General features: G+C 48.1%; 1 protein-coding gene across 3 annotated transcripts in view; it reads right to left on the reverse strand.

Moving 5' to 3' along the window:
- ROS1 (ROS proto-oncogene 1, receptor tyrosine kinase) overlaps positions 1 to 21,158 on the reverse strand; it is a 422,859-nt gene that overhangs the window by 125,683 nt on the left and 276,018 nt on the right. The window contains exon 35 of one of the 3 annotated variants that reach the window (XR_012318445.1): positions 17,606 to 17,703. The exons of the other annotated variants lie outside the window; for them this stretch is intronic. The gene's annotated coding sequence lies outside the window, so the exon portion shown is untranslated. The remainder of the gene's footprint in view (positions 1 to 17,605; positions 17,704 to 21,158) is intronic. 3 annotated transcript variants of the gene reach the window in all.

The raw sequence follows: 21,158 nt of genomic DNA on the forward strand, positions 1-21,158 counted from the left end.
ACACCATTAAAAATAGTGGAAACGCCCACTACTTGAGGACCCCCTACTTAAAAGGGCCACAAGGGGAAATAGACGTTGGGGTACAGTGGAGGCTAGACCTCTGGTGGACTTAAATACACGATATGAATCATCTTCCAGTGATTTTTTTATCGTCAGGCCCAAGCGACACCGAAGGGGCCGCCGGAGGACAAGAAGTCACCTCTGTGACAAAAGGGAAGAGGAACAGGGGTTACAGAGCCTGGTCCCCGTCATACAAACTGGAGACCCGCAACAGAAGATGCCAGACATAAACACAAATGGTCATCCCGCAAACAATGAAGGAAATTTACAAATTATTAATTTGTCGACTTATGTACTTACCGATGTTGAGTGATCTGTTCTAGCAAGGGGTTTGTCTTTCTCACCTATGAATACCTTAAACAAGTTCGAACTGGTTAAGGATGTATATCTATTTAGTCGACAGTTGACTTTCAAACTCTTGTACCATCAGCCTTCACTCATTAATGATCTACCAACGGACATTTCAAGATCTCTTAAACTTACTGCAGGAAAATGAAGAACCTTGATCACGCAACAGATTCACAGGTAGACTTCCCTCACAGGCCACACCACCTTTTTCCATGTTTCCAGTGGTACAAATCTTTTTGACAATATGTGCAGGGACATTCAAACTTTAAAAACTGACCCACATAAAAATAACAATCTAAGTAGGGTAGAGAGACAAGCACTTACTAAATTGACAACAAATCAAGAGTTCATTATTCGGGAAGCAAATAAGGGTGGCAATATTGTTCTATGGCCTAATGCATTATATATCAAAGAAGCCAATCGGCAACTAACCAATACCACTTGCTACCACATGTTACCGTCAGATCCAACCACGTTCTTCAAAGACAAACTGGACACTTTGATTGGGAAGGCTGGACACACTAACATCCTTAACAAAAAAGAGATGGATTTCCTCACCACCCCCCCACCCAATAGTGCCGACTTTTTATTTGTTACCAAAAGTGCATAAGTCCTTGATTGAGCCGCCCGGTAGACCAATTGTGTCAGACATTGGCGGCCTTTTCGAACGCCCGTGTATATATCTAGATCATTTCTTACAACCACTGGCCCTATCTCTGAAGTCGTATGTCAGGGACTCCTTCCATCTTATCCAACATCTCAATGGGTTGATCATTCCTGACAATACCATCTGGGTCTCATTGGATGTAGAGTCCCTGTACACAAGTATTTCACATGATCTCGGTATTAGAGCAGTTATGTATTTCTTGGACCACCGCTCCACGGGTGACCATAAGCATGACTCATTCATTTTGGACCTGCTGCACTTTGTTTTAGACAAAACTTACTTTGTCTTCGATAGAAAGTTATAGCGCGAGGTGTGCGCCCTCATATGCAAATCTGTATCTGGAGTGGTGGGAAGAAACGGTAGTGTATGGACATGAAGCCTTCCAAAACAAGGTTTTCACATGGTTGAGATACATTGACGACGTTCTCCTGTTATGGTCGGACACCCAAACTGAATGCGAGGCTTTTATTAATGATCTAAACAACAATGTGTTTAACATCAGACTTACGTCGAATCTTTCCAGTGTGGGGATAGATTACCTGGATTTAAAGTTAATAAAGGCGGGTAACCAAATTTGTACAACTCTTTTCAGAAAAACTACTACCACAAACAACTTGTTGCGCTATACAAGTTTCCACCCCTTGCACCTATGGAACAGGATCCCGAGGGGACAATTTCTCAGACTACGGAGGAACTGCACCATGGTTGAAGAGTTCCAGCAACAATCCAAGGATCTCTCACGACAATTCATAAAGAGGTGTTATCCACGACGTGTGATCTCTGGTGCATTCCAGAACGCGAGAGGTTGGAACCGAGATGATTTACTACGGACACAAGAAGTTAGATCTTCTAGGCCCCTTAGCTTGATCACCACCTTTAACAACCAGTGGTTTGATATCCGGAATATCCTTACAAACAACTGAGGAATTCTTCTCAGTGAGCCGAAATTGATTAAACATTTTTCAATGACCCCCAACATGGTAGCCTAAAGGATAAACTTTGTTGGAGCCACTACACGCGACCCTCTGCCAGACTTGATAGAGGGGGCAGGATTTTTGGTACTTATTCCTGTGGTGGCTGTAACATTTGCCAGTATGCAGTGGCACAGGATGGTATAACACTTTCCATTATCCCTTACCAGATCCAGCCAAAGGCTTACTTCAATTGTAGATCACGGAACCTGGTCTATGCCTTGATCTGCGGTTGTCCGAAGATATATGTCGGACAGACATCACAAGAACTCAGGAAAAGGATCCAACAACATATCTCAAATATCTTTACAGCTAGGAGGGACCGTGACAAGGATAAAACAATAACGTCCGTGGCGGCACACTTCTTGGACGTCCATAATAGTCGATTGGCTGGATTACAGGTAATGGGATTGGAACAGATAAGAACAAACATAAGGGGGGGAGAACGCACCAATGCCCTTTTGAGGTGTGAATCCAAATGGATTTTCAACTTACAAAGCCTGGCTCCTCAGGGTTTAAATGGTGAACTCCTATTCACAGGCTTCTATAAACAGTTGTGAGATGGTTCAGCATACATCCTTATCCCTTTGTTTGTTTGTGTCTTGAGCAGTACGGGTCGGTGTCTATCAGATCAAAAATAACATCCACCTCATAGGACATTTGGGACAAATACAGAAATGGTCCATTGACGGGAGAAGGGATGAACAGGGGTGGATTAAGAGTAGCAAGGGCCCCGGGCAGTTTAGAAGGCGCGAGCCCCCCACACACACACACCTGATGTATCATGTGACATGTCACATGATCCCCTGTGGTAGATCATGTGATAATTCACGTGAAATTAATTTGGCACAATATTAATATATTAATTATAATAATTTTTTTACATTAATTGTATGACTGAATATTGAGCACAATTAAGTATGCTGACATCCCCTATATACAGTATGAGACCCTACACACAATATGAGCTGCCACAATCCTCCCATACACAGCAGGAGGCCGCACGTAGCCATCTATACACAGCGGTAGGCCGCACGTAGCTATCTATACACAGCAGGAGGCCGCACGTAGCCATCTATACACAGCAGGGGGCCGCGCTACGCCATCTATACACAGCAGGAGGCCGCACGGCACCATCTATACACAGCAGGGGGCCACACGGTGCCATCTATACACAGCAGGGGGCCGCATGGCGCCATCTATACACAGCGGGAGGCCGCACGGCGCCCCCCAGATACAGCGGGAGGCCGCACGGCGCCCCCCCAGAGACAGCGGAAGGCTGCATGGCGCCCCCCGCCTCTGACTGCCGGTATGTGCCGCGGCGCCGCACATATTATAATGAGGGCAATCTGGCCATGGACCCCCCCGGAGCCCCGGATCCCCCGAGCCCCGGGGCCCCGGGCGGTAGCCCAGATTGCCCTCATTATAATCCGCCTATGGGGATGAAGCTCATTAATTTTGGGGCATACAACTATGGTGTGGCCAAAAGGAGAGAAAATAAGTGAAAAGGAGTGCTCATGAAATCTGCACTAAATTAAATCATGGACTAAAAGTTTGGAAAGAGTGAACCAAAAATGGTCGCCACTGTGCAGGATGTATCCGGGACTTGAGATAAAATGGATTGTGGACGACCAATAGGATAAACATGATTGACTTGAGGACTATATAGAAAATGCATTGGGAGATCACTCCACGTTCTTTCATTTATCTAGTGGGAAATTCGTCTTGGTTATTGCTTCCGGTTTTTCTGATATGTCTGTGGTGGCCAATAATGGTAATCTTTTTTTTTGGAGCGCATGTATTGGTCTGGCATAATTTTGCCATTTAGCTTTACCTGTTAAGCCTCCTCTGTAAGACGTCACAGGTGCCTACCCCCCTACGCTATATGCAGGCCAGTGCACTGCACTGCCGATTAATAAAAATTAGTGCATTTACTTTTAGCTAATAATTGCCTACTCAATACGCCTTGTGGTTGGGTTATGTGATGGGGGGTTTGTGATTTCCTACATGGAATGTATGGTACACTATACAGAAATCCTCCAGCTCCATAGACCCACTGCGAAATTTGGGAGCTTTTTAAACGCGTCCTGGATATACAACAGTTATATATAGTTTTGATATCGGAGGTGGTTGGATGGTCTAATATCCCCTCGATAGTCCAGGATGGACATCTCTTTTTGACATGTGGGGTTTGTATATATACACATATGTCTACAATCCTGTGAACAATAAGCACTCCTTGCTGGACTTTATTGGGTCAGTTGATTCTTTCAGAAAAATTGAGTATGTGGTCCTTCCCCCTCCCCTTAGTCTTTTGACTAGGTAAAGCCATATGGGTTATTTCCTTGAATCTCTGGGATATGTTTGTGGTGGCAAACAATGATGACAATGCCGAGAGACGATGTATCGGCCCGACATACTGTAATTATGACATTTAATAGCACCTGAGAAGTATTTTGGGTGCCCACCCTAGTATACCCTTTGTAGGCTAACGCACTTCATTGAGGATTAGGAAAAATTCCTCTACGAACCCCATACGCATGGGAAATGTGCCTCTTTTATTGTGGGTATGCGATTGGTTCACTCCTAATAAGGGTTTATGGTGCGGCATATATACAGTACAGACCAAAAGTTTGGACACACCTTCTCATTTAAAGATTTTTCTGTATTTTCATGACTATAAAAATTCTACATTCACACTGAAGGCATCAAAACTATGAATTAACACATGTGGAATTATACAGTCATGGCCAAAAGCATTGAGAATGAGACAAATAGTAATTTTTCCAAAGTTTACTGCTTCATTTTTTGTAATGGCAATTTGCATATACTCCTGAATGTCAAAGAGTGATCAGCTTAACAGCAATTACTGTACTTGCAAAGTCAATATTTGCCCAGAAAATGAACTTTAACCCCCAAAACACATTTCAACATCATTGCAGTCCTGCCTTAAAAGGAGCAGCTAACATCGTTTTAGTGATTGATCCATTAACACAGGTGTGGGTGTTGATGAGGACAGGGCTGGCGATCAATCAGTCATGATTAAGTAAGAATGACATCATTGGACACTTTAAAAGGAGGCTGGTTCCTGGTATCATTGTTTCTCTTCAGTTAACCATGGTTATCTCTAAAGAAACACGTGCAGCCATCATTGCACTGCACAAAAATGGCCTAACAGGGAAGAGTATTGCAGCTACAAAGATTGCACCTCAGTCAACAATCTATCGCATCATCAAGAACTTCAAGGAGAGAGCTTCCATTGTTGTCAAAAAGGCTCCAGGGCGCCCAAGAAAGACCAGCAAGCGCCAGGACCGAATCTTAAAACTCTTTCAGCTGCGGGATCGGACTACCAGCAGTGCCGAGCTTGCTCAGGAATGGCAGCAGGCTGGTGTGAGTGCTTCTGCACGCACTGTGAGGCGGAGACTCTTTGAGCAAGGGCTGGTTTCAAGTAGGGCAGCAAAGAAGCCACTTCTCTCCAGAAAAAACATCAGGGACCGACTGATATTCTGCAAAAGGTACAGGGAGTGGACTGCTGAGGACTGGGGCAAAGTCATTTTCTCTGATGAATCCCCTTTTCGATTGTTTGGGACATCTGGAAAACAGCTTATTCGGAGAAGAAGAGGTGAGCGCTACCACCAGTCTTGTCTCATGCCAACTGTAAAGCATCCTGAAACCATTCATGTGTGGGGTTGCTTCTCAGCCAAGGGAATCGGCTCACTCACAGTCTTGCCTAAAAACACAGCCATGAATAAAGAATGGTACCAGAATGTCCTCCAAGAGCAACTTCTCCCAACCGTCCAAGAGCAGTTTGGCGCCCAACAATGGCTTTTCCAGCATGATGGAGCACCTTGCCATAAAGCAAAGGTGATAACTAAATGGCTCATGGAACAAAACATAGAGATTTTGGGTCCATGGCCTGGAAACTCCCCAGATCTTAATCCCATTGAGAACTTGTGGTCAATCATCAAGAGACGGGTGGACAAACAAACACCAACAAATTCTGGCAAAATGCAAGCATTGATTATGCAAGAATGGACTGCTATCAGTCAAGATTTGGCCCAAAAGTTGATTGAGAGCATGCCAGGGAGAATTACAGAGGTCTTAAAGAAGAAGGGGCAACACTGCAAATATTGACTTGCTGCATTAACTCATTCTAACTGTCAATATAACCTATTGGTACTCATAATATGATTGCAATTATATTTTGTATGTGATATAAACATCAGACAAACACTAATAAAAACCAGAGGCCAGCAGATCATGTGAAAATATAATTGTGGTGTCATTCTCAAAACTTTTGGCCATGACTGTATACTTAACAAAAAAGTGTGAAACAACTGAAAATATGTCTTATATTCTAGGTTCTTCAAAGCAGCCACCTTTTGCTTTGATGACTGCTTTGCACACTCTTGGCATTCTCTTGATGAGCTTCAAGAGGCAGTCATCGGAAATGGTCTTCCAACAATCTTGTTCCCAGAGATGCTTAGCACTTGTTGGCCCTTTTGCCTTCACTCTGCGGTCCAGCTCACCCCAAACCTTCTCGATTGGGTTCAGGTCTGGTGACTGTGGAGGCCAGGTCATCTGGAGTAGCACCCCATCACTCTCCTTCTTGGTCAAATAGCCCTTACACAGCCTGGAGGCGTGTTTGGAATCATTGTCCTGTTGAAAAATAAATGATGGTCCAACTAAAAGCAAACCGGACGGAATAGCATGCCGCTGCAAGATGCTGTGGTAGCCATGCTGGTTCAGTATGCCTTCAATTTTGAATAAATCCCCAATAGAGATGAGCGGTGTTCGACTCGAACTGTTCGCCAAACTCAAATTCGAGCTGTTTTGGGCGGTGTTCGAGCCGTTCGGCGAACACGAACAATTTGAAAAAAATTCGGCTGTTCGAGGTTATGTTCGATAACTGTTCGTGCACCAAAATCATAACTGGATTTCTTCTCAGTAATGCTGAAAATTAATGTTAATACGCAGTTTAAGTGTACAGCGGGGCGGGGGGAGGGGCAGGGGATGCATAAATAATGAAGATCTCCATTTTTTTTCTCTTTCCCGCATTTACAGTGGGGAGGTGCAATCTGTCAGCCTATCAGCAGCGCACACAAGGAGCGAACTGCTTTTTTTCACACAAGCAAGGGTATGTGTCATTGGCAATGTATGTCACATGTCCTTGCCCTATAAGACCAAGCCATTTTCCCCGTCGCCACCATTTTCTCACTGCTGCAGCTGCGTGTTAGACGGCACCACTGTTGCTGTGTGCGCTATACTTTGAGAGTTCATTTCAAGCCAATTTTCGCACAAATCTACAGATAGCTTGGGAGTAGGGAATAGTTGTGATTACAGTCCTTTAGAGGACTAGGTTACATCATTTCCTACGACTTTTATCAGGCAGGTCTGTGCTCTTAAATAGATAGGTTGGGAGTAAAGACTAATTGTAATTGCAGTCCTTTTGAGGGCTAGGTTACATCAGTTCCTATCACTTTTTGCCAGGCAGGTCTATGCCAGTGCTGTGCAAGTTTTTTTCACAGCATTTGGCTAAATCTAGCTAAACAAATCCTTTTTGGCCTCTTGCAGTGTGCATTAGTCAGTGGAGTAGCCTATCTGTGTTGCAAGCTACACCTCCTGTGTATAGAATACAATTTTTTTTACTGCACCTAGCCAAGTAAAACCTTTTGGGCATAGCATCATTCTATTAGTCCATCTATACTAACCTCCACCAGGTTTCAAATTCAAAATAATTTATATCTGCATCTAGCGCTGAAAAAATATTTGGGCTTGAAGCAGTGTGTGGGACTTGTTCTATTAGTCCATCTATACTAACCTCCACTAGGTTGCAAATTCAAAATAATTTTTATCTGCATCTAGCTCTGAAAAAATATTTGGGCTTGTAGCAGTGTGTGGGACTTGTTCTATTAGTCCATCTATACTAACCTCCACCAGGTTGCAAATTCAATATAAATTTTATCTGCATCTAGCTCTGAAAAAATATTTGGGCTTGTAGCAGTGTGTGGGACTTGTTCTATTAGTCCATCTATACTAACCTCCACCACCTGTGTATGTAATAAAATTGTTTTACTGCATCTAACCCAGCCAATACTTTTGGGCTAATACCACAGTTTGGCCACTCAGCTCTGCTCGGTTCCCATCTATTGTTTTTTGTGCAAACAACTCCAGAGTTGTGAATTAGTTAACCACCAAAATGAGTGGAAAAAGGCCTGCTGCTGGTGGAAAGGGGAATAGGCGTGTTGGGAAGGGAAAAAAAGGTTGTGTACGTTGGATAGGTGTTAAAGCAACAGTAACATCTACAGAAGAAAGACCATCTTCCATCCAAACTAAGATATCTACTTCTTTTAGCGGACAATGTGATAAGATCCCTTTCTTACGGCCACGCCAATCGCTACAAATTCCATATGAGGCACTAAAACAGCAGGTGCTTCAGCGGATATCAAGTGCTCCTTTAAGTGGGCTCTCCTCCACCTCAACTTCAACATCACAAATACTCCAGTCCTCAAAGGTGTCACCCCAATCGCACTTGCTTCCTCACAGCTCCCAAGTCTCCAGCTGCCCATCTGAGTATGGGGTAGAACAGATGGTTGAGTCTGCAGAGCTGTTTACTCATACTATAGCCTGGGAATCAGAGGTCGGCTCCAGAGCTTCTGTGAATCCAGACGAGGAAATGATCTGCACTGATGCCCAGAATCTTTATGAGTCGGATCCAGGACCAGACGCAGAAGGTTCTGACTTTAATGTAGACCCTTGTTCCCAAACTGTAACTCCTGTTGGTGGAGACAATGAGGAAGACGATGATGAGACTCAAATACCTGATTGGAGCGACAACTTGAGTTTTTTGTCAGGGCAGGAAGAGGTTGGCTCTGAGGACGACGGGTGTGATAACACACAGGGTGATGATGACGAGGTTGGAGATCCCACTTACTGTCAACCCACAGTCAGCCAGTCGATGAGGTCAGCAGAGGAGGTGGTGGAGGATGCTAGTGACGACGAGGTCAGGTTGCACCTTCCTAGACAGAGACGTAGTACTGGAAGCACGTCAAAAACTGCATCCTCAAACACAACTCTGCCTCTGACCACAAGTCGTGGTGGCTCTTCAGGTCGCATGGGTGCTAAGCCTTGCATAGCCTGGGCATTTTTTCAGATCGATAAGGATGAACCAACTCGTGTTATCTGTAACATTTATCAGCAAGAGCTAAGTAGAGGCCAAAAAATACATAGTTTGAGTACTTCAGGCATGAACCGGCACATGGATATGAAGCATAAGTTGCAGTGGGAAGCTCACTGTGCTACAATGCGGCCTAGCCGGCTGGGCCAACCACCATCTGATTTTCGAGACCTTATGTCCATCGCAGTGCCCCAGTACCAGATGCCCAGTCGGCACTACTTCTCAAAGAAAGGTGTGCCTGCGCTACACCAGCATGTCGCACACAACATCACCGCTTCTTTGAGAAACTCTGTGTGTGACAGGGTGCATTTCACCACAGACACTTGGACGAGTAGGCATGGACAGGGGCGTTACATGTCGCTGACTGGGCACTGGGTAACTATGGTGACAGCAGGACAAGGGGCTGCTGTCCAAGTCTTGCCGTCCCCACGAGTTGTGCGTCAATCCTCTTTATGTCAAAGTTCCTCCACTGCTTCTGCCTCCTCAACCTCCTCTCGGTCTTCCACCTGCACCCAAAGCCTGTCTGGTCATGCCACAAGCTTTCTAACTGCGCAGAAGGGATCCTGCACACCTCCTTACTATGCTGGCAGCAGGGCTCCACGTCATCAGGCGGTTTTTACTTTGAAATGTCTGGGAAATGTGAGTCACACAGCTGAGGAGCTGGGGTCAGCTCTGGAGAACCAGTTTCATGAATGGTTGTCTCCACTGGACCTGAAACCAGGGAAGGCCGTGTGCAACAATGCTGCAAACCTGGGTGCGGCCCTTCGCCGGGGCAATGTCACACACGTGCCTTGTATGGCTCACGTGTTGAACCTGGTTGTCCAGCAATTTTTAGTCCACTTTCCCGGAATAGATGTCCTTCTGCAGAGGGCACGGTCGCTGTGTGCTCACTTCTGCTGTTCGCATCCCGCAGCTCAGCGACTTACATCTCTACAGAAGTCGCTGGGCCTGCCACTTCACCGGCTAAAATGGGTTGCCACACTGTTAGATCCCCGGTACAAAAGTAAATTTGCAGAAATTATTCCTGCCATAGAAAGGGATGCACGCATGCAGGAGTATCAGCAGAGACTGTTGCAGAATCTTACATGTGCTTTTCCACAAAACACCAGTGGTGCACGTAGTGAATCTCACAGTTCCAACTTGCCAACCGTGGGACCGTCGAGTGTTCAGCACTCAAAAAGAAACAGAAACACAGTATCTGCTGGTAACATCAATTTTGCGGAATCATTTCACCACTTTTTTAGCCCATCCTTTGCAAGGCCACAGGAGACAAGAAGTCTGACACATAGTCAACGCCTAAAGACGATGGTACAGGAGTAAATCCAAGTAAACATTGAAGCCATGACTGTGTCACTGGACCCTTGCTCTTTTTGGGCTTCCAATCTGAATAAATGGCCGGAGCTCGCCACTTACGCCTTGGAGATCTTGTCATGCCCCGCAGCCAGCGTTCTGTCTGAACGTGTGTTCAGCGCTGCTGGTGGTGTGCTGACAGTTAAGCGCACGCGGCTCTCCACTGATAATGTAGACAGACTCACGTTCATAAAGATGAACAAAGCATGGATCCGAAAGGACTTTTCTACCCCTGTGTCATCCTGGGGAGAGTAAAAGCTTGATGATTTGTTAAAATCACCTCACCAACCGTTTTAAGCTTTCAAATTACTAGTCATGTTTATCTGTATCTTGGCTGGGAAATAATTTGGGCCTTGTAGCAGTGTTCAGTACTGATTCTAATAGGCCATCTATACTAAACTTCACCAGATTTAAAATTACTAATCATGTTTATTTGTATATTGGCTGGAAAATAATTTGGGCCTTGTAGCAATGTGCAGTACTGATTCTATTAGGCCATCTATACTAAACTCCACCAGATTTAAAATTACTAATCATGTTTATCTGTATCTTGGCTGAAAAATAATTTGGGCCTTGTAGCAGTGTGCAGTACTGATTCTATTAGGCCATCTATACTAAACTCCACCAGATTTAAAATTACTAATCATGTTTATCTGTATCTTGGCTTGAAAATAATTTGGGCCTTGTACCAGTTTGCAGTACTGATTCTATTAGGCCATCTTTACTAAGCTCCACCAGCTTTCAAATTAATAATAATTTTTAGCTGCATCTAGCCCGGAAAATAATTTTGGGGTTCCTAGATGGGCAAGACACATGAGTGCCTTCTTGCTGCATTACCTGCAACATGACCCTCAGATTGTCAGAATTCGAAATAATCCTGACTACTGGGTTGCCACACTCTTAGATCCCCCACACTCTTCGATCAACCTTTTCATTTTAATAAAGAACAAAAAAATGGTCATTTTTGAAATTATAAGCATTAGCAGGTTATTAGAAACTGAAATTAAACAGTTTTCAACTCAAAACTTTATTCTAGGTGATGTTACATTTGCACATAGGACCCCTTGTTCGAAAGGAGCTTCTGAACTCTCTCGTCCATTGAATTTGTCAGGTTTTGGATGGTTTCTGCTTCAATTGTTTTGCATGAGGACAGAATACCCTCCCAGAGCTGTTGCTTAGATGTGAACTGCCTCCCGCCATCATAGACACTCCTTTTGATGATGCTCCAGAGGTTCTCAATGGGGTTGAGGTCAGGGGAGCATGGGGGTCACACCATAAGTTTGTCCCCTTTTATGCCCATATCAGCCATAGATGCAGATGTGTTATGTGCAGCATGAGACGGTGCATTATCATGCATGAAAATGATCTTGCTGCAGAATACACGGTTCTTCTTCTTGAACCATGGCAGGAAGTGCTGTTTGAGAAACTCCACATACATTATGGAGTTCATCTTTACCCCTTCAGGGATCCTAAAGGGGCCGACAATCTCTCTCCCCATGATTCCAGCCCAAAACATTACTCCACCTCCTCCTTGTTGGCGCCGTAGCCATGTATGCATGGGGTGTCCATCAACCAGCCATCCTCCACTCCATCCATCTGGACCATCGAGCGTTGCACGGCACTCATCGGTGAACAAAACAGTTTTGAAGTCAGTCTTCATGTATTGTTTGGCCCACTGGAGCCGTTTCTGCTTGTGTACAGTGGATAGAGGAGGTCGACAGGATGGCTTACGCACAGCTGCAAACCTCTGAAGGACCCTGCATCGTGTTGTTTGGGGGACGTTGGAGGCACCAGCAGCTTCAAAAACTTGTCTGCTACTATGACAAGGCTTTTTTGCCGCTGCTCTTTTAACCTGACGTAATTGCCTGTAGGAAAGAGTCCTCAATTTTCCCTTATCAGCATGCACACGTGTGTACTGTGAATCAGCTACATACTTCTTGATTGTGCGATGATCAGGATGAAGTGTCTTGGCAATGTTGATTGTAGTCATGCCTTGACCTAAACACTCCACAATTTGTTGCTTCTCAGCAGCCGACACATCCTTTTTCTTTCCCATTTTGGCAGAAAATGTAGGCTGCTTAATAATGTGGGACAGCCTTCTTAAGTAGTCTTGCCTTTCATTGGACACACCTGCCAAACTAATTAGCACAGGTGTCTGCAATTGCTTACAGTGATATAAAGAGCCATGACACACATCACCATCAATGAGTTTAACTGACAAACAAAAAAATTCTTCCCTTATCACTCCTAAACACTTTTTGCATAATAATTTGGAACACAGTGTACATGTGCTTTTCCACAAAACACCAGTGGTTCACGTAGTGAATCTTACAGCTCTAACTTGCCAACCGTGGTCTGTATGGAGATGTTCAATAAAGGGCCCAAAATTAAGATAACATAGACGGGAGAGGTCTCTATGAATATGAATTCCTAAGTATTTGATACCCTGTGAGGGCCAGGCAAAGGGAAAGTTGGACTGGATGGAATCCTGTATGGATTTGGGGAGGGAGACATCGAGGGCCTCAGACTTTGCTGCATTGATTTTAAAATTTGACCATGTAACAAAGTGATCTATTTCAGCCATAACAGCAGGGATGGATATATGTGATTGAGTGATATATACTAGGACATCATCAGCAAATGCAGAGCACTTGTACTCGGTGCCTCCCACCTCAATCCCCCTAATATTGGGTTTATGGCGAATTGATGAGAGCATGTGCTCCGTCACTAGGATGTATAAGAGAGGGGACAGAGGACATCCCTGCCTTGTCCCATTGGTGATTATGAAAGGTGATGATAATGTTCCATTTATCTTCAGCCTAGGTGACGTATTGCGATACAGGGCCGTGATTTGGCCTATAAAAGGGTCCCCTAGACCCCTACCCCAAGCTTTTTAAGAGAATAATATATGGCGTGCCAGGAGACTCTATGGAATGCTTTTTCAGCATCCAACGAGAGTATCTAATTACAAATTTTTAACTGCATCTAGCCCAGGAAATACTTTGTGCCTAGTAGCAGTGTCTGCTAGTCAGCGGATTATCCCAGCTGTTAAACAAGCTACTCCACCTGTAGTTTGGACACTTAATTTTTTCAAAGGAAATGGTTCGGGCCCCCGGGACACTCAGTGAAGAGCATTGGGGAGGCACCCCAAGGCACAGGGGCTGGGACTGGCGGTAGGACGCCTTGCGGTGGACCGCCAAGCTCGATCCTTATAAATGCTTTTTAACTGCAGCAGCTTTAGTGGACGCTACTGGAGCTGGAACTCTTTTTTTATTTAGAAAAATACAAAACACATACAAAACACAAATATAACCACCGATACAAACATCATAAAGAAAAACAAAAAACCCCAACAAGACATAGCCCAAATCCTAAATCCCAGAGTCCAGTTAAAATAACATATAACATATAACATGGAAAAGTCTCTCACTCTCCAGGAGACCCCCCAGTTAGGGAAGACCTTAACTTGCCTCTCTATACAACAACCCCTACCATTCGCCACATTCATACCTGCACATTCACACCTGACCCCCTAAGAAAACCAAAAGACTGGCCCATCGCCCAAACAAATAAAGATAGGCCACCTGGCCAAAAACGTAATATTTATATTACTATGCACACAAAATTTTTATTTTTTTATTTTTTATTTATTTTTATTTTTTTTTATTTTTTTTTTTTATTTATTTATTTTTTTTTATTTTTTTTATTTCCCCCCACCACCATTTTTTGAACACCCAAGGTCCCACGATAGTCTGTGGCCTCAACACGCTTTACAAGGTCCCACGAAAGTTTGTGGCCTTTTTCCACACACAAAGGGTCCATTTTCACGCATCCCGTAGGACGTCCATAATCTCAAAAACCCCTCCCCCCTCCCCCCCGAAACCCCCCACCCAACCTACACTAAACCCCCCCATGTGCAAAATACACATACATATACATATACATACAAGACACATTATTAACATATATATACAATACACAACATAACTATAATAATATACACCACATAACAATATAACTACTAACCATATATTTACATTTTTCCCAACCATGAACCAAAATCAGACCCAAGTTCAGTGCTTGCAAGCCCTATATTCAGGTTTCCAATACTGTAAAACAAAACTCTACAATGTGAGGGGAGCAACCCACCAACAGGAAACTGGAGACTATAGAGGCTCTCACCCTAATCTAACACACAACACCCTGTCCCCCCCTATTAAAGAAAAAAAAACCTGCCCCTACCGCCCTACCAATCTTTCCCTACCTGTCCTTACCTGTCCCTCACTGACCCTCACTAGCAACCTAATACTAACTACCTATCCCTGAAGACTGTCCCTGCCTGTCCCTCCCTGACCCTACACACCTATCTGACCCTACAAATATATATAAAATATAGAAAGAGACTAACTCACCCTATCACAGACACACGTAACCTAACTCTCCCTAGGGCACAGTAAATGACAACCCCCTCCATAGAAGGGAAGCCCTCCCTGCACCCAGCCTCTCATACTCCAGCGAGCGCACTTTTGCCAGGTCACCCAGGATGTTCCTAATCACCTCTTCCCGGGGGAGGGCTTTCTGCTGGGTGGACACTAAACACCGTGCGTTCCACGTGTAGAACCTAGTCAATAAGCTAACTAAGAAAACAGTGCCCCGATCTCGGCCACCAAGGGACCTGAATGCCCCATAGACCCACTCCGCATAGGAAAGGCCTGCCAGCCTGGGCCAGCCAATGGAAGCACCCACCCTACTGTAGACCTCTGTATTAAAGGGACAACGAAGCAGGAAGTGCTCCATGCTTTCAAGCATGCCGCCACACTCCTCGCGGGGACAATCCCGGTCATCAGAGTTCCTGTACTTCAGGTTGTCCCTCACATACAGTCTCCCATGGAAGCAGCGCCAAGCCAAGTCCCAAAACTTCAAGGGGATCCACTTAGAGTTCAATAACCCAAGCCCTACCTCCAGATCCCGGCTTGGGCAATCCTTGAGCGCCAGGGGCTTCTGAAAGTGGGTCAACAGGACCCTATTGTCAAGTAACCTCCTTGACAAGGTCCTGATCTCCCACACTCCCAGACCCCACCGGCGGATCACCTTCAGAACCGGGGTAGCATAAGCCGGAAGATGCCCATGAGGCGTTCGAAGGTCATTCACCTGCCCTCCTGTCTCCCATTCCTGGAAGAAAGGCCGAAACCACCCCCTACAGGAGAATACCCACGGAGGAGCCCTCTCTAACCAGAGGTTGCTAATGTTTGCCTTAATAAAGGTGTTTACAAGGAACACCACTGGGTTGACCATACCCAACCCTCCTAGTCTCCTCGTGCGGTACGTGACCTCCCTCTTGATTAGGTTCAGCCTATTCCCCCATAATAGTTGGAAGAACAGGCTGTAGACCCGTGTCCAAAGAGGCTCTGGCAAGAAGCAGACGCTGCCCAGGTATATTAATAAAGGGAGCAAAAACCCTTTGGCCAGGCTAACCCTTTCCCTCAGGGTCAAGGACCAACCCTTCCACTGATCCACCTTCTGGGCGGCGATCTTAAGTCTGCCCTCCCAATTTTGCTGGGGATAGTCCCCCGGGCCGAAACTGATGCCTAAAATTTTTGCTGTGGCCTGAGGCCCTGGAAGGGTGTCCGGGAGATCAAAACTAGGATCTCCCCCTCCCAGCCAGAAACTCTCACACTTATCCTGGTTGATCATGGACCCAGATGCCACCGAGTAGCGCTCAACCTCAGACATGACCCAATCTGCCTCCCCTCTCGAGGATACAAAAAGGGAAACATCGTCTGCGTACGCCACTACCCTCAAGGTGGCCTCTGGCTCCGCCTGGTCCATCCTGACTCCCACCAACGGTCCACGCTCCACCCTCCTTAGAAGGGGGTCGATCGCGAACACGTATAGCAGTGGGCTCAGAGGACAGCCCTGGCGGACACCAGAATTCACCTCAAAAGGGTGTCCGACCCAACCGTTCACGAGCGGAAAAGTCTCTGCCCCATTGTATAACACTCTCAACCAATCAACAAACCTCCCGGGCAGACCGTACATCAGAAGGACGGACCAGAGGTACTCATGGTTAACCCGGTCAAAGGCTTTCGCCTGGTCTAAGGACAGCAAGTACCCCTTCCAGTGACCTGCCCTGCTCTGCTCCACTGCCTCACGGACACCGAGCACAGCACTAAATGTACTGCGGCCTGGAACAGAGCAGTGCTGGGCCCCCAAAAGGAGCCGGGGTGCAAATTTCACCAACTGATTAAAAAGCACCTTTGCCAGAACCTTTCGGTTCGTATTGAGAAGCGCTATGGGACGCCAATTCTCAATACGGGACGAGTCTTTACCCTTTGACAGAATAATCAAGGCTGACTTCCTCATTGAACTGGGCAGAGTGTCCGAGGAGAGACACTCATTAAACACCTCAGTCAAGAGGGGGACCAAAGAGTCCCTAAAGGTCTTGTAAAACTCGGATGTTAAGCCATCCGGACCAGGCGACTTTTTGGGCCGAAGCCCATCAATCGCCCGTCTAACTTCCTCTTCCCTGATTGCTTCTGACAAAACATGAAGAGAGGGGTCATCCCCTGGCTCAGGGATGGTTTCAGCCAGGAAAGCCGACATCTCATCCCGATCAGGTTCCCTCCTCCCCAAGAGGTGCGAGTAGAAGGATCTGACCACCTCCAGGATCCCTGATTTGGATCTGTTCAGGGACCCCGTACTGTCGATCAGTCCTGTTACCACCTTACAACTCACTGACATCCTGCAGTTCCTGTAAGGGTCGGGCGAGCGGTACCTCCCGAAATCCCTCTCAAAAACCAAGGATGTGTGCCTATCATACTGGCACCCCTTGAGCAAGGTCTTCACCCTGGAGATTTCCTCACGGTCCCCTCCAGTCGAGACAAGCTGCTCGAGTTTCCTCCCCAGATCCCGATACAGGCGGCACCTGTTCAGGCCCCTGAGGCTCGAGAGCTGACGGAAGAACCTTGCAACCCTTCTTTTGAAGATCTCACACTAATCAGACTTAGTACTACAGAAACCCAAGAGAGGTACCTGGCTCTGAAGAAATTCCTCAAAGGATTGTCTTACATCCGCTTCTTCCAACAGGGACGAATTCAGCTTCCATAGGCCTCTCCCCATCCGGGGGGTCTCTGTAACATTCAAGGAAAAGAAAATGAAACAGTGGTCGGAGAATTCCACCTAAACAGCGGACACTGCAGAAGAGACGGCCTCCTCCTTTAAAAAAAAACTATCTATCCTAGACCTACTGCTACCCCTATGAAAGGTGAAACCCCCGTGACCTGGGGTGTGCCGGATGTGGACATCCACCAGGCGAGCTTCACTTGCTATGCTATTCAGGGCTATGCTATCATAAGCCAGCCGGTCTCCAGGGCCTCCCCTATCACGGGATCTAGTTATAGTGTTAAAATCCCCACCGAAGACCACCTGCCGGCTCGTAAAAAGATAGGGCTTGACCTTCAGGAAGAGACATTTACGGTCCCACTTAGACTGCGGGCCGTAGATATTAAGGAGCCGGAGCTCCTGTCCCCTCATGAAGATGTCAAGAACCAAGCACCTCCCCATTTCTACCTCAATCACCCGTCTGCATTCCACCGAAGCGGCCTTAAAAAGGACCGCTACCCCGCTATACGGCTCGGCCGCAAGAGACCAGTATGAGGGCCCACACCTCCACTCCCTCTTAGCTTTATAAATGGCCCCCATGTCCGTTAGTCTGGTCTCCTGCAAAAAGAAAATGTCAGCCTCAACTCGGGTGAAAAAATCAAAGGCCGTAAATCTGGCCGCATCTGACTTTATACTGGCGACATTAATCGACGCCAGAGTCAACGGGGTAGGTTCCGCCATCATGGGTGACTGAGTTACATGGCCTTCTTTTTCACCGTACCCCCCTTCTTCCTCTCGCTGTCTGAGGAGGAGCCCGAGTCACCCCTCCTCTTTAGGGATACCGAGGTGTCCATGCCCGCCCCTCCAGCATCGGACACCTCATTCCCAGCACAGGTTTCCTCGCCTCTGGACCCCGGGGCAGTCCCTCCCCCAGGGGCAACTGAGTCCCCCGGGGGACGGACCACGCCGCCCCCTGAAGGCACCTCAGATGTTGTCTCCGGCTCCTTACCCCCGACCTCCGACACAGCAGAGTCATCGAGGGCTTGGAACCGATTGGAGAGGGGGATCAGAGGGGAGCCAGTAAGCCCTTCCGTAGGCACCGTAGTGGTCAGGGGGGTGGGGGCTTTAGATTTTTTTACCCTTTTCTTGTTCTTTTTCCTCCGACTACTGGTACTTTTGTCACCCGATTTTTTGGGCTGCTCCACCACCTCCTCATCCAGACTTTCATACTGGGAGGAGTTATCAGAAGCAGCCGCCTCCTCCCTCTCCATCCTCCTGATCTCCTCGCTCACCGACTTCTCCCCCAGGGCCTCAGAGGCACCGGCTGCAGCCTCCGGGGAGGGGACAGTCATCACCACAGTCGCCTGAGGCTTATCCTGCCCCCTGTCCCTTCGGCGCCCCACCTGTTGCCACTGGCGGGCAGATGTATTCGCCTCGCCTTTCCTCACTGACCCCTCAGCTCCTCTCCCGCCCCCACCTCCAGTTCCAGCAGAGGATGAACCACTGGGGACCCCCCCACGGCTCTCCCCCGCCTGACCAGAGATGGTGTTGGAAAAGGAACGGGGGCAGCGGCTATATGGGTGACCTAGATCACCACACAGGTGACACCTAATGTCACCACAGGCCACGGCCAGATGACCTACCCCGCCACACAAGGCACATTTCTGCACCTTGCAGCCCGCGCTGAAGTGGCGGGGGTCACCGCACCTGTGGCAGACCTTCGGTTGCCCCTAGTAGAAGATCAGGATCCGGTCTCTCCCCAGGAATGCCGAGGAGGGGATGTGGGTGACAGTACCACCTGAAACCTTCAACTTCATCATGAAGGTCCAGCCCCCTGAAATGCCGAACTTGTCCCGGTTCTTTTTAGGGACCTCCGTGACTTCCCCATAGCGAGAAAGCCACGTCATAATATCAATCCCAGAGAGTGACTCGTTATTTGTTAGAACGGTCACCCTCTTTACGCCATTTTGGCGAGACACCGCCTGTACGGCAAAGTCTCGCCAGCCGGGCTCTCCCTTCACCAGTTCAAAATTCGACCAGAAAAGCTCTAAGCCCTCTGGCCGAAGAAAACTGATGTCAAAGATGGAGGTACCAAAAGGATGGATCAGGGCAAAGATGTCAATCGCCCTGAAGTCCATCTTCAGGAGGAGCTCCACGACCTTCGCTCTAGGCGGGCACGCTTCACTGCCCCTCCACCAAAGACGGACCACATTCCTCCTGGCCACCCCCTGCCCAGCTGTTGGGAGGGACCACACTGTTTCCCCCTCCCTTTTATCTTGGAAGGCGGCCTGGCCGTGCCTGTCCAGCCAAAAGGCCAGGTCCACCTCTCTTCCCTCTACTGTGATCGTCCGTTCTCCCTTCTTGAGGGCCTCCATAAAACGGCGTCGCAAGTCACCGTCCCTGAGGTCCAGAGGCGAGGAAACCCCCCGAGAGGACCCCGAGGCCCCGGCCACTACCCCCGCAAAACTCTGGGGGCCCGCGGCCAGGGGGGCAGATGGACCAGCCCCCTCCCCACGCTCCCCACTACCAACAGACACACCATTCACACTCCCTACCGCAGACACACCCCCATTTGCATCCTCAGCCACCAGCACGTCCATACCCACACCATCCCCATTAGCATCCCACTCGCCCCGCTCCCACTCCCATGCGCACTGGGGTCGATGTGCTTTGTTTTTTGGGCACACTTACTATGCACTGCTTTATTTTCACCTTCCACGTTACCAGTGCTGTTGGTATTGCCACCCGCAGGTGGCGTCTTCCCTGCCGGGGGGTTCTGTACACAGTGTGCTGCTGGCCCTTTAAGGACCACACTGCATGCCTTAAGCAGTGCAGCACCACTGCTCCCAGTATTCCTGGAGCTTCCTGCTTTACTGGCAGGAAGAGAGACAGGCGTAGCTCCTCCCCCTGCAACTTCCAGCCCTGCTGCAGCTTTCCTGGACACCTGCACTGCCGGAGCCCCTGCCCCAGGTAAGCCCCCAGACACAGGGGACCCCGACACGTAGGCACCCGCAGCAGCCCCCACATTGGTGCTGACCGCAGCTGCGGTCCGTACGGCTCCAGGAGCGGCGCCGGCCATCGGCGCTAGCCATCGGCGCTAAGCCCCGCCCACCAGGCGTGGCCACGCCCACATGGGCTGACCCGGCCCGGTAAGCCACGCCCCCAGCACCCGGCAGCACAGCACAGCTCTCTGGAGCTACTCCTACATGGGGGGGCCCTGCCTGCAAAGCCACGCCCCCTGCACCTGGCCGCACAGTGCGGCCCTCTGAGGCCACTCCCACATGGGCGGGGGACTCCAGGGAAGCCACGCCCCCCGAAAACGGCCGCGACGGGACCACCAAAGCTGACCCGGAGCCGGGTCTACTCTCAGGGGTCCCCAGTCCAGCGGCACCAATTCCTGGAGGCACAGCACCCCCCACCATCACTCCCTTGGCCACAAAGAGCTTGGCCACAGCAACTCCAGCGGCCGGCCCCAGGCTAGGCC

The sequence above is a fragment of the Phyllobates terribilis genome, unplaced genomic scaffold (genome assembly GCF_046119375.1).
Source record: "Phyllobates terribilis strain yellow unplaced genomic scaffold, ASM4611937v1 Scaffold_3__8_contigs__length_932513732, whole genome shotgun sequence".
Classification (NCBI taxonomy): domain Eukaryota; kingdom Metazoa; phylum Chordata; class Amphibia; order Anura; family Dendrobatidae; genus Phyllobates; species Phyllobates terribilis.